The sequence below is a fragment of the Mytilus galloprovincialis genome, chromosome 7, assembly GCF_965363235.1.
Source record: "Mytilus galloprovincialis chromosome 7, xbMytGall1.hap1.1, whole genome shotgun sequence".
In the NCBI taxonomy this organism is placed as follows: Eukaryota; Metazoa; Mollusca; class Bivalvia; order Mytilida; family Mytilidae; genus Mytilus; species Mytilus galloprovincialis.
In genome coordinates, this window is record NC_134844.1 from 44,514,813 (window position 1) to 44,530,531 (window position 15,719).

Sequence of the window (15,719 nt, forward strand, 5' to 3'; positions counted from 1 at the left end):
ATTCACCACTGTTGTAGTCTGTATCGTATCATTCATCACATGTGTCGTATGGATTGTATCTATCGTCACTTGTTTAGTCTGCATTGTATTATTCATTACAGATGAAGTCTCTTTTGTTTCATTAACCACTGGTTTCGTCTGTATTGTATTATTCGTTACAGATAAGGATTGTATCTTAGAACTTATAACTGGTGAAGTGTGCATTGTATAATCCGTCATTGATGATGACTTAAATGTTGAACCCATCACTGGTGAAGTCTGAACTGCATCACTCATTACTGATGATGACTCTATCGTTGAACCCATCACTGGTAAAGTCTGTATTGCATTATTCGTCGCTGTTGATGACGTTATCGATGAAATAATTAATGGTGAAGTTTGTATTGTATCACTCAAAACTGATGACTCTATCATGGAACCCATTGCTGTTGAAGTCTGTGTTGTATCACTCATAACTGTTGATAAATCCATCGTTGAAGCCATTGCTGTTGAAGTCTGTATTGTATCACTCATAACTGATAATGACTCGATCGTTAAACTCATTGCTATTGAAGTCTGTATTGTATCACTCATCACTGATAATGACTCCATCGTTGAACCCATCACTGATGAAGTCTGTATTGTATCACTCATTACTGATGACGACTTTATCGTTGAACCCATCACTGATGACGACGTTATTGTATTACTCATCACTGATGACGACTCTATTGTCGAACTCATTGCTGTTGAAGTCTGTATTGTATCACTCATAACTGATGATGACTCCATCTTTGAAGTCATTTCTGTTAAAGTCTGTATTGTTTCACTCATCACTGATGATGACTCGATCGTTGATCTCATTGCTTTTGAAGTCTGTATTGTATCACTCATCACTGATGATGATTCCATCGTTGAACCCATCACTGGTGACGACTTTATGGTATCACTTATCACTGATGACGACTTTATTGTTGAACTCATTGTTGTTGAAGACTGTATTGAATCATTCAAAGCTGATGATGACTCCATTGTTGGACCGATCACTGGTGTAGTTTGTATTGTTGAACTCATCACTGATGGTGACTGTATAGATGAATCCATTGCTATTGAAGTTTGTATTGTTTCACTCATTACAGAAGATGACTCTATAGAGATACTCATTGCTGTTGGAACCTGTATTGTATCACTCATCAATGATGATGACACTATCGTCGAACCAATCTCTGGTGAAGTCTGTATTGTATCACTTATAACTGATAATGACTCGATCATTGAACTCGTTGCTGTTGAAGTCCGTATTGTATCACTCATCACTGATGTTGACTCCATCGTTGAACCGATCACTGGTGAAGACTTTATTGTATCACTTATCACTGATGACGACTTTTTCGAGGAACTCATTGTTGTTGAAGACTGTATAGAATCATTAATAGCTGATGATGAATCCATTGTTGAAGTTAATTCTGTTGAAGTCTTTATTGTATCATTCATCACTGATGATGACTCCATCATTGAACCCATCAGTGGTGAAGACGGTATTGTATCATTCATCACTGATGATGACTTTATCGTTGAACCCATCACTGGTGAAGACTTTGTTGTATCACTCATAACTGATGACTCTATCATGGAACTCATTGCAAATGAAGTTTGTATTGTATCACTCATAACTGATGCCATTATTGATGAATCCATTACTGGTGAAGTTTGTTTTGTATCACTCATAACTGATGATGACTCTATCGCGGAACCCAGCACTGCTGAAGTCTTTCTCCTATCACTAGTCACTGATGACGACTCTATTGTTGAACTTATTGCTTTTGAAGTCTGTAGTATTGTATCACTCTTAACTGATGATGCCTCCATCGTTGAAGTCATTGCTGTTGAAGTTCGTATTGTAACACTCATAACTGATGGTGAATCTATCGTTGAACCCATCACTGGTGAACCCTGTATTGTATCACTCATAACTGATGATGACTCCACCTTTGAAGTCATTTCTGTTAATGTCTGTATTGTTTCACTCATCAATGATGATGATGCCATCGTTGAACCCATCACTGGTGAAAACTTTATTGTATCACTCATAACTGATGATGACTCTATTGTTGAACTCATCAATGGTGAAATTTGTATTTTATCACTCATCACTGATGGTGACTGTATAGATGAATCCATTGCTATTGAAGTTTGTATTGTTTCACTCATTACTGATGATGACTCTATAGAGGAACTCATTGCTGTGGGAGTCTGTATTGTATCACTTTTCAATAATGATGACCCAATCGTCGAACCAATCTCTGGTGAAGTCTGTATCGTATCACTCATAACTAATGATGACTCTATTGTTGAACTCATCAATGGTGAAGTTAGTAATTTATCACTCATAACTGATAATGACTCTATCGTGGAACTCAACGCTGTTGAAGTATGTATTGAATCACTCATCACTGATGATGACGTTAGCGATGAATCCATTGCTATTGAAGTATTTATTGTATCACGCATTACTGATGATGACTCTATAGAGGAACTCATTGCTGTTGGAGTTTGTATTGTATCACTCATAACTGATGATGACTCTCTTGTTGAACTCACCAATGGTGAAGTTTGTATTGTATCACTCATCACTGATGATGACGTTAGCGATGAATCCATTACTATTGAAGTTAGCATTTGATCACTCATTACTGATGACGACTCTATCGAGGAACTCATTGCTGTTGGAGTCTGCATTTTATCACTCATAACTGATGATGACTCCTTCGTTGAACCCATCACTGGGGAAGACTGTATTGTATCACCTATAACTGATGATGGTTCTATCGGTGAACTCATTAATGGTAAAGTCTGTATTGTATTACTAATCACTGAAAATGATATTAGAGATGAATCCGTTGCTATTGAAGTTTGTATTGTATCACTCATTACTGATAATGACTCTATCGAGGAACTCATTGCTGTTTGAGTCTGAATTGTATCACTCAAAACTGATGATGAATTTATTTTTGAACTCATCAATGGTGAAGTTTGTATTGTATCATTCATCACTGATGATGACACTAGCGATGAATCCATTGCTATTGAAACTTGTATCGTATAACTCATTATTGATGATGACTCTATCGAGGAACTCATTTCTGTTGGAGTCTGTATTGTATCACTCATTGACGATAATGACTCTATCGTCGAAACAATCTCTGGTGAAGTTTGTATTGTGTCACTCATAACTGATGATGACTCTAATGTTGAACCAATTACTAGGGAAGACTGTATTGTATAACTTATAACTGATGATGACTTTATAGATGAATCCATTACTGGTGAAGTTTTTATTGTATCACTCATCACTGTTAATGACTTTATCTTTGAACTAATCCCTGATGAACTCTTCACTAGTGAAATCTGTTTTGTATTGTTCATCTGTTGCGAAGACTCTATTGCCAAGCTTATCACTGGCGAAGTCTGCATTGTATCATTTATGATTGATGATGACTCTATCGTTGAACTCATTCCTGTTGAAGTCTGTATTGTATCACTTATTACTGATGATGACTCTATTGTTGAACTCATCACTGGTGAAGTCTGTATTGAATCATTCATCGCTGAAGAGTCTGTCATGGAACCCGTCACTGGCGAAGTCTGCATTGTATCATTTATGATTGATGATGACCCTATCGTTGAACTCATTCCTGTTGAAGTCTGTACTGTATCACTTATTACTGATGAAGACTCTATCGTTGAACTCATCACTGATGAAGTCTGTATTGAATTATTCATCGCTGAAGACTCTGTCGTGGAACCCATCACTGATAAAGTCTGTATTGTATCATTCATAACTGATGATGACCCTATTGTTGAACTCATCGATGGTGAAGTTTGTATTGTTGAACTCATCACTGATGGTGACTGTATAGATGAATCAATTGCTATTGAAGTTTGTATTGTTTCACTCATTACTGAAGATGACTCTATAGAGATACTCATTGCTGTTGGAACCAGTATTGTATCACTCATCAATGATGATGACACTATCGTCCAACCAATGTCGGGTGAAGTCTGTATTGAATCACTCATAACTGATAATGACTCGATCGTTGAACTCGTTGTTGTTGCAGTCTGTATTGTATCACTCATCATTGATGATGACTCCATCGTTGAACCCATCACTGGTGAAGACTTTATTGTATCATTCATCACTGATGACGACTTTACCGTGGAACTCATTGTTTTTGAAGACTGTATTGAATCATTCATAGCTGATGATGACTCCATTGTTGAAGTCATTTCTGTTGAAGTCTTCATTGTATCACTCATCACTGATAATGACTCCATCATTGAAGCCATCAGTGGTGAAGACTGTATTGTACCATTCATCACTGATGATGACTTGATCGTTGAACCCATTACTGATGAAGACTTTGTTGTATTACTCATCACTGATGATGACTCCATCGTTGGACCCATCACTTGTGAAGATTTTATTGTATCATTCATAACTGATGATGCCCCTTTTGTTGAACTCATCGATGGTGAAGTTTGTATTGTTGAACTCATCGATGGTGAAGTTTGTATTGTTGAACTCATCACTAAAGGTGACTGTATAGATGAATCCATTGCTATTGATGTTTGTATTGTTTCACTCATTACTGATGATGACTCTATAGGGATACTCATTGCTGTTGGAGCCTGTATTGTATCACTCATCGATGATGATGACACTATCGTCAAACCAATCTCTGGTGAAGTCTTTATTGTATCACTCATAACTGATAATGACTCGATTGTTGAACCAATCACTGGTGAAGACTTTATTATATCATTCATCACTGATGACGACTTAACAGTGGAACTCATTGTTGTTGAAGACTGTATTGAATCATTCATAGCTGATGATGACTCCTTCGTTGAACCCATCAGTGATGAAGACTGTATTGTATCACTCATCACTGATGATGACTTCAACGTGGACCTCATTGCTGTTGAAGTCTGTATTGTATTACTCATCACTAATGATGACTCCGTCGTTGAACCGATCACTGGTGAAGACTTTATTGTATCACTTATCACTGATGACGACTTTATCGTGGAACTCATTGTTGTTGAAGACTGTATAGAATCATTCATAGCTGATGATGACTCCATTGTTGAAGTCATTTCTGTTGAAGTCTTTATTGTTTCACTCATCACTGATGATAACTCCATCATTGAACCCATCAGTGGTGAAGACTGTATTGTATCATTCATCACTAATGATGACTTAATCGTTGAACCCATTACTGATGAAGACTTTGTTGAATCACTCATAACCGATGACTCTATCATGGAACTCATTGCTGTTGGAGTCTGTATTGTATCACTCATAACTGATGTCTCTATTATGGAACTCATTGCTGTTGAAGTCTGTAGTATTGTATTACTCATAACTGATGATGACTCCATCTTTGAAGTCATTTCTGTTAATGTTTGTATTGTTTCACTCATCAATGATGATGACTCCATCGTTGAACCCATCACTGGTGAAGACTTTATTGTATCACTCATAACTGATGATGACTGTATAGATGAATCCATTGCTATTGAAGTTTGTATTGTTTCACTCATAACTGATGATGACTCTATTTTTGAACTCATCAATGGTGAAGTTTGTATAGTATCACTCATCACTGATGGTGACTGTATAGATGAATCCATTGCTATTGAAGTTTGTATTGTTTCACTCATAACTGATGATGACTCTATTTTTGAACTCATCAATGGTGAAGTTTGTATTGAATCACTCATAACTGATAATGACTCTATCCTGGAACTCATCGCTGTTGAAGTCTGTATTGAATCACTGATCACTGATGATGACGTTAGCGATGAATCCATTGCTATTGAAGTATTTATTGTATCACGCATTACTGATGATGACTCTATAGAGGAACTCATTACTGTGGGAGTCTGTATTGTATCACTCATCAACGATGATGAATCTATCGTCGAACCAATCTCTGGTGAGGTCTGTATAACTGATGATGACTCTATTGTTGAACTCATCGATGGTAAAGTTTGTATTGTATCACTCATAACTGATGATGACTCTGTTGCTGAACTGATCGATGGTAAAGTCTGTATTGTATCACTCATAACTGATGATGACTCTAACGGTGAACTCATTAATGGTAAAGTCTGTATTATATCACTCATGACTGATAATGACGTTAGTGATGAATCCCTTGTTATTGAAGTTTGTGATGTATCACTCATTACTGATGATGAATCTATCGTAGAACTTATTGCCGTTTCTGCCTGTATTATATCACTTATCACTGATGATGACTTGATAGAGAAATCCATCATTGATAAAGATTGTTTTGTATCACTCATAACTGATGATGAATCTATCATGGAGCCCAACGCTGTTGCAGTTAAAAGTGTATCACTTATAACTGATGATGACTCTCTTGGTGAACCACTCACTAGTGGAGACTGTATTGAATCACTCATCACTGATGCCGATTCAATCGTGGAACTGATTGCTGTTGAAGACTGAATTGTATCTTTCACCAGTGATAATGACGTTAGTGATGAATCCATTGCTATTGAAGTTTGTGATGTATCACTAATTACTGATGATGAATGTATCGTGGAACTTATTGCTGTTGATGCCTGTATTGTATCACTTATCACTGATGATGACTTGATAGAGAAATCCATCAGTGATAAAGATTGTATTGTATCACTCATAACTGATGATGACTCTCTTGTTGAACTCACCAATGGTGAAGTTTGTATTGTATCACTCATCACTGATGATGACGTTAGCGATGAATCCATTGCTATTGAAGTTAGTATTGGATCACTCATTACTGATGATGACTCTATCGAGGAACTCATTGCTGTTGGAATCTGCATTTTATCACTCATAACTGATGATGACTCCTTCGTTGAACCCATCACTGGGGAAGACTGTATTGTATCACTCATAACTGATGATGATTCTATCGGTGAACTCATTAATGGTAAAGTCTGTATTGTATTACTCATCACTGATAATGACATTAGCGACGAATCCATTGCTATTGAAGTTTGTATTGTATCACTCATTACTGATGATGACTCTATCGAGGAACTCATTGCTGTTCGAGTCTGAATCGTATCACTCAAAACTGATGATGAATTTATTGTTGAACTCATTAATGGTGAAGTTTGTATTGTATCATTCATCACTGATGATGACACTAGCGATGAATCCATTGCTATTGAAACTTGTATTGTATAACTCATTATTGATGATGACTCTATCGAGGAACTCATTTCTGTTGGAGTCTGTATTGTATCACTCATCGACGATAATGACTCTATCGTCGAACCAATCTCTGGTGAAGTTTGTATTGTATCACTCATAACCGATGATGACTCTAATGTTGAACCAATCACTGGGGAAGACTGTATTGTATAACTTATAACTGATGATGACTTTATAGATGAATCCATTACTGGTGAAGTTTTTATTGTATCACTCATCTTTGATGATGACTCTATCGTGGATTCCAGCACTGGAGAAGTTTGTAGTGTATCACTCATTACTGATGATGACTCTATAGTGGACCCAAGCTTTGGTAAGGTCTGTATTGTATCCCTCATCTTTGATGATGACCCTATCGTGGACCCCAGCGCTAATGAGGTCTGTATTATATCACTCATAAGTAAAAATGACTCAATTGTTGCATCCATCACTGGTGAAGACTGTAGTGTTTCACTCATCACTGATGATGACTCTATCGTTGAACTCATCACTGTTGAAGTATATATTGTATCACTGATAACTGATGATGTATCTATCGTTGCTATTGAAGTCAATTTTGTATCACTCATCACTGATGATGCCTTTTTTGATGAATCCATTACTGGTGAAGTTTGTATTGTATTACTCATCACTGTTAATGACTTTATCTTTGAACTCATCCCGGATGAACTCTTCACTAGTGAAATCTGTTTTGTATCGTTCATCTGTTGCGAAGACTCTATTGCAAAGCTTATCACTGGCGAAGTCTGCATTGTATCATTTATGATAGATGATGACTCTATCGTTGAACTCATTCCTGTTGAAGTATGTATTGTATCACTTATTACTGATGATGACTCTATCGTTGAACTCATCACTGGTGAAGTCTGTATTGAATCATTCATCGCTGAAGAGTCTGTCGTAGAACCCATCACTGGCGAAGTCTGCATTGTATCATTTATGATTGATGATGACCCTATCGTTGAACTCATTCCTGTTGAAGTCTGTATTGTATCACTTATTACAGATGATGAGTCTATCGTTGAACTCATCACTGTTGAAGTTTGTATTGAATCATTCATCACTGATGATGACTCTTTCGTGGAACCCAGCACTGATGAAGTCTGTATTTTATCATTCATCACTGATGACGACTCTATCTCGGAACCCATTCCTGGTAAAATCTGTATTGTAGTATTTGGTACTGAGGATGATTGATTTGTTGAACCCATCAATGGTGAAGTCTGTACTGTATTAGTCATCTCAGATGAAGACTGTATATTGGAACTCATCACTTGTGAAATCTGTTTTGTATCGTGTATTAATTGCGAATACTCTATTGCGGAACTCAGCACTTGGGATGACTGTATCATGGAACTCAATAATAATGATGACAGTATCGTTGAACTCATCACTGGTAAAGTCTGTATTGTAGCATTTGTCAATGATGAAGACGTTATGACGGAATTCATCACTGGTGAAGTCTGTATTGTATCCTGCATCAATGGCAAAGACTCTATCGTGGTACTCATGCCTGGTGAAGTCTGTATTGTGACATTCATCATTGAAAACGACTCTATTGTTGGATTCAACACTGGTAAAACCTGTATTGTGTTACTGTTCAATAATAATGACTTAATCACGGAACTCATCACTGGTAAAGTATGTTTCGATTCATTTTTCATTGATGGTGACTCTTTCATAGAACTCGTCACTGTTGAACTCTGTATTTCATCATTCATAACTAATGGATACTCAATCGTTGAACTCATCTCTGATGAAGTCGGTATTATATCATTCATTTCTTGTGAAGACTCTATGTTTGAACTCAGCATTGGTAAAGAATTTATTGTTTCATTCAATGGTAGTGGAGACTCTATTAGGGTACTCATCGCTGTGGAAGTTATCATTGAATTCTCTATCTGGTTATTAATGTCAGTTGAAGTTTTGTTCGTTGAAAGTAACACTGATGGAATTATATTAGGGACATGCATGGCGGATGAAGTCTCTTTTGTGGCATTTACGACCATTGCAGTACCAGTTGTAAGTGCTGGGGTAAAATCCATATGCATGTCTTGTGATGATAAAAATGTATTTTCTGATATCAGTTTAGATATAGAAGTGATGGACGGCATTGAGGTTAATGTGTTTAATGGTATGACATGTTGTGATGTAATTGTGATATTCAGCAATGAGGTGGATGATAAATTGTCATTAGATAATGAGGTAGATGTTAATGTGGATTTAGATACTTGTTGCGATTTTTGTACAACAGTTTGTAATGAGGTGAATCGCAATGTGTCATCTAGAATTGGTGTGTCAATTAAAACAAGTGTTGATGTTAATGTGTCAGTAATGAGTGGTGTCGGTAAGAATGTGTCAATAGAAACTGAATTTACAAAATGTGACTTATCTGTTGTTATAGTTGGCCATGTATCCGTGTTATGTAATTGCGATGTATGTAATGATGGAAATGCTTCATTGGGTAAAGATGAATGATTTATAGTTGTAATCGAGGATGTTAATATATTACTTAAGGTATTATTAATTGTAAACGGTGTTTTTCTAAATGTAGATGTCTTATTTTCTGATATCGTATTGAATGAATGAGAGTAAAGCATTAAGCTATTGTAAGTGAAAATTGAGTTTACTGTAGGGGAAGGTAGCAAATGAATTGAACTGGATGTGGAAAGTAGTGAATGTGTATTTGTATCTGACTTTGATGCAGGAAAAGATGAGGAATATCTTTCTTGTGATGCTGATGTATGTTGTTCCTGTTGTTCCTGTTGTAGAGACATTGGTATTGATGCAGATATGCTCTCATTCTTTCCGTCAAGTTCTGATGTTGATGCTGCCACTGAAATAAACAAATCAGTAAATAAATCGACTGTTGTGTTTTATATGATAACTGATGTTCATCTTGTAATTACAACCCATATACTCGTTTTGAAGAAAATCATGACAAAAACTGTTATCTATTAACATTTCAATATAACATATCATTTTTTGGTGGGTTTTTTTTTATAAGAGGCCATGTCCTGTTTCACAGCTAAAACTTAAAACCAACCCAAAATATTTCCAAAGAACGGCAAATGAATCCAGAGGGACATTCAAATTCATATGTCAAAAATAAACAGACAACGTCATAGCTAAAAAAAAGTCCAAAAGACAAACAAAAGTACACAAATCACAACATAGAACACCAAAGACTAAGCAACACGAACCCCACCTACAACTAGGGTGATTTCTGTTGCTCCAAACCGTTCTAATAAAAAGAGAAATGAATGTGCACTTGTCAAGGAGACAGTACTTAATTAATTTGATTTGTTTGTTTGAAAATGGCGTTATACAAAATCGTTCTTATCGTTAGACTGAGAACCATATAATCTAAATTCTAAAATTCTGGATTGCCCTACATTACTTATTATGTTAGGAAAGCCCCTGACGCTAAAACACTTGTAAAACGGAGACTAGGAATATGAAAAATGATACAATTTTGAAGATTTGAATTAGCAGTGGAACGACGTTGTTCGATTTATTTGTAGTGCCTTAACGTCCATTGGCAAAGTCACGCATACTGACCTAGGGTATGAAATTGTTTAACATCTAACCCCTTATTTTATTGATTTTGTATTTACATTGTGTCATAGATAAAATTTATTCGTTCACTGAATGTTTACTTGTGTTATTATGTCTTTTGATTGAGTTACGCCATTACAACAGATATTTTATAGTGTGTCTTTCTATGTTGTGATCTTACACTACTGTTTCATATAAGGGTGAAGGTTTAGTGCCATTAAAACGTTTAAACCCGCTGCAATTATTTGCACCTGTCCTAGGTCAAGAATCTGATGTTCATTAGTTGTCGATTGTTGATGTGGTTCATTAATGTTTCTCGTTTCTCGTTTTTTTTATATAGCTTAGACCGTTGGTTTTCCCGTTTGAATGGTTTACACTTGTCATTTGTGGGGCCCTTTATAGCTTGCTGTTCGGTGTGAGCGAAGGCTCCGCGTTGAAGTCCATACTTTGATCTATAATGGTTAGCTTTTACACATTGACATTGTGACTTGGTTGGAGAGTTTTCTCATTGGCACTCATATCACAGCTTCTTATATCTCTTAATGCTAAGTCAGTATTAAGTTGATTTAGACAAATATTGATTTACACACCTTTAGTTGAAACTTGTTTGGTTACAATGCTCAATGTTTTAATCGATGCAATACATATGTTAAACCTGATCATCATATTACCATAAACGATAAATGTGTTTAATAAAAATACGCCCTCATTGATTTAATATATGAATCAAATTATGTCAGCCAAGCGAAAAACTATCGTTTGAAAATAAAGGAAAATTTAATTTTCCCCATTTAACAAATTTACCCAGCTGTTCACTGTGGGTGTGCCTAATATTATCGTGTACCAAATGTATGATCATTAATTGACGGTCAATAATTTATTATGATGTATAGATATAACGATATTTCGATATATAATTATAACAAAATACGTAAGAGATGTGACATTTTTCATTGATATATAGCTATAAAAGGGTAATATAATCATCTTCATACTGATATATTGAGGTATAATGCCATTATATTGTACATATAATCATTTGTTTATACAATGAGTCAGATTACCATAGGTGGTGCACCAGTAGTTAGATAAATATACTCTGCATTTCAACTACTTTCGTATGATAAATTGTTTATTCTAATTGAAGTGTCTGATTTCGAAAGCACTCGTAATGAGAAGTACCAACTTTAATATGTATTTGGCTTTGGTCTAGAATAGAACTCCCAAAATGTTTTCTTTTTATCAGCAACATGAAACTGGTTAATGAGTCTGTGCCTAATTTATTTGTTAGCTATTCTAATAAGAAAATATTAAGGACTAGTATATTCCAATACACTATTCCTTGAAAAAAAGGGTTCAGCGGACGATATTTTCACCTCAATTTGTATTTGAAATGTTTTTAAAGCAGCCCTTAACATGCTTTATTAACCAGTTTAGTAAATTGTGTATAAAACTGTCCCTTTACTTATAAAAGCAAAACTAATTCATTACAAACTAACATGGCATTAATACCCGGCCAATATGACTAAACAAGGCGATTATGTAAAACTAGGGCGCTTATGAATTATCAGGGCTATATTACGGTTTTCAGGTATTATCAAGTCAAATATACTTCTGGGGAAAAGAAACATCAAGAAATTAAAAGTTTCCGCTACCCTAAATTTTTGATTTAGCGAGGTGTGGGTAAAAGTTTTTTCTCTAATACAAATGTACGTAATATTACAAAATGTATAAATTGACAAAGACTTCGACTGCAGATTTCTTTTCAAAAATCGAAATCGTAGTAACGATTTGTTAAAATAATCAACATTTAGCTTTCTTTTATTTCTAGATTAAAGATATGACATACTTTAACATTAAACACAATAATCAGATGGTTGATAACAACTTTCATTTTGTTAAAATTGACAGAAATTGTATTTAAGGAGACGATAATAGCTACACAACAACGCATTGTTATCAGAAGGATTTTTTTCTGTATTGATTTCGACATATGTATACATTGAAAGATAGTTATACTTATATACAATATTAGGTCAATGTCAGAAAATATAAACTTTTTTGTATGAAGCTTAGAAATTTGAGGAGGGCACGGTTTTCCGATCCCTTGAACGAACAGTTTCGTGTCGAATACAAAAAAGTCCTCAAAGGAGACCCTGATTGTGAAGCGAAGATCGACATCAGACGAAACTATATTTAGAAAACAGGAAGTGTGATAGGGACGGTATGAAAACGTTTATGCTGTCACTACATCAGAAACATTTTCATGTGTTGACTGTTATGAACTTTGATGTATATGGTTCCTTTACCAAATCCTACAATTTTTGTATTTTGATGATAACACTTCTGCTCAAGCAAAAGGGTTTATACGGGATAAAAATTTTATATACTTATAGGCAACAGATGTCAAGGTCTTCAAAGGTTACACAACCTTGGGTTGTTTGTATCAATATCATTTGCATAATTTTTTCTTATCCTTATATGATCTTATATTATATTTAACAAGAAAGTGTGTTTGTGTTTATTTCTACCATTTAGTCTCGTGCACTTAGAGCAAGAATCCTATTGTATGTAGAGCAAGACTTTGGGTAGCTTATTTGCTTTGTTTTTATATTGTACAATAGTAATTGGGATAATGTCCAATAAAATTTAAATATAATTAATGCAGGTTCAACTATGCCTATATATTGTTTGCAAATGTCAATCTAAATAAAAAAAAAAGCCTTTGTTACGTTTATACAAACAAATCAAGCAAGTCAACCAAAGTTGTAACCCTATATACATTAGGAAATTTAGCTCTTAAATCTAGAAAAGACTGTACCTGGTGATTGTTCAGAAATTCCCTCTTTTAAAACTAGGCTATTATTTTCTACTGTAACCACGCTGGCGGTAATTGATGATAATAATATAGCTGTGTGTTTGACTTCAGTGGTCTTCTCAATAGCCAAAGAATTGGACCCATAACTGCCGTCCACTGATATTGAAGCAAAGTTTTCTGAGCTTGTAAGTGATGAAAATAGCTGTCTTGATTGTAATCTTGTCCCTGTAATTTCCTTTTTTGATGGTAAATTTACGTCAATAGATGAAGAATGGGGTACCAATAGACTCTGCTCAGAAAAACCTTCTCCAGCGATAAAAAGTTCTAGAAAAAAGATAAGTGAGCTCATAAGATAAAGCGAAGTTATGGCTAGGAGTTCAAGATTAATATTTTTTTCCAACTGTTATTTATAAATCGGGTTGCTGCAACGACAGACACTCGCAAAGAGCAGTATATTTATTGGTATCCTTGCAAAGAGCAGTATATTTGTGTGTATAACATAAATAAGACTGTGTTGTGCTTTTTATATAAAACACTTACAATTTTGAAAATTATCATCAACTTATGTCAGATTTGGAGTAATAACTGTCTCTCCTTCCAGATCAAATGCATTCACCACAGGTTTGGCTGGTTTTTTTTTTTGGTTTTTTTGTGGGGTTTTTTGTAGCTTTTACTTTTGACCATGGTGTTGTGAACCATTATTTGACGTTTGATTGTTCCTTGGTTTCTTTGCCCTATTATTATTCAATGTATACATAAACAAAAGAACAGTACATTTATTCAATAATTTCACAACTATTTTAGCAATCCTCTCAATATCAATATCATGCATAAAAGGACAACAGGTACATGTGAATGAACTACTCAGTAATCAAATGATGGATTTTTATCAAAAGAACAGTTGCCAGTATCTTCCAGAATCCCCCCTTTTGCAAATAAATGCTCTTATGTGCAGAGGATAAAATGAGAATGTATATGTATGTATTATAATTCTTATATCATAAGCATAATTAGAAAACTCTAACTATGTGTGATTATTGCTAGAGCATCCAGTACAGATTTATTCTGGCAAGTTATTGTTCGATATAGACCGTTTTCATTGTGCTATAAACATTTCAAACTGCATGGTCGGAAGTTTTAATGAACGTAACACATTTTATAAATATGTGAAGTATTTACGCATCTATCGTTGCTTAAAAAACTTAACAAAAAGAATCATATATAAAGATCAAAATTCTTCTTTTACAGAAGCTTATTGGTGCGTAGACTGTTTTAAGGACATGCATTTATTTTTGACTGACTTTTACTAGTTTGCACAACATACTTGATAAATGTTATGTTTGCCCGTAATCATCTCAACACCATCTGTTAAAGAAAATTACAACATGAAATTGCTATTTAATCAATGCTTGTGTGATTTGTGAATTCTAATGTCATAACTGCACTCCCGTCCCCTTTTCGTGAATGTGACCTACCAAATTAGACTTATCACAAGGTTTGTACTAACATGAGTAACACGAAGGTTGACGCATGTGAAGCGGGATTTGTTTACCCATCCGGAGCATATAATATCACCCCAGATTTTGGTGGGGTTCGTGTTGCTTAGTCTTTAGTTTTTTGTGTTTTGTTTTATGTACTTATGTTTGTCTAGATCTGTTTGTCTTTTTCTTTTTTTTAATCCATGGCGATGTCAGTTTATTTTCGACTTATAAGTTTGAATGTCCATATGGTATCTTTCGAATCTCTATTATCATTTTTATACTATCTCCACTAATAGAATGCTTTAAATTGAGACTGATCTGACGACTTTTGAGAGAAAAAAAACTAGAATGTTTTATTGTACTATATACACAACTTATACATTTTCACTATAAACTACATTGAAGGGTTACTACGCATTTAAAAATGATACCTGAACACAAATACCGAACTGCAGGACGAAAGGGGGAAAGTAAATAAAACCGGATAAACTCAATGCCCTAACAACGAAAAAAAAAACAACACTAACAACAGTTGCTGTTATACTACCGACTTGGTACAAGCATTTTTTTTAAAGTGCTGTTTTTA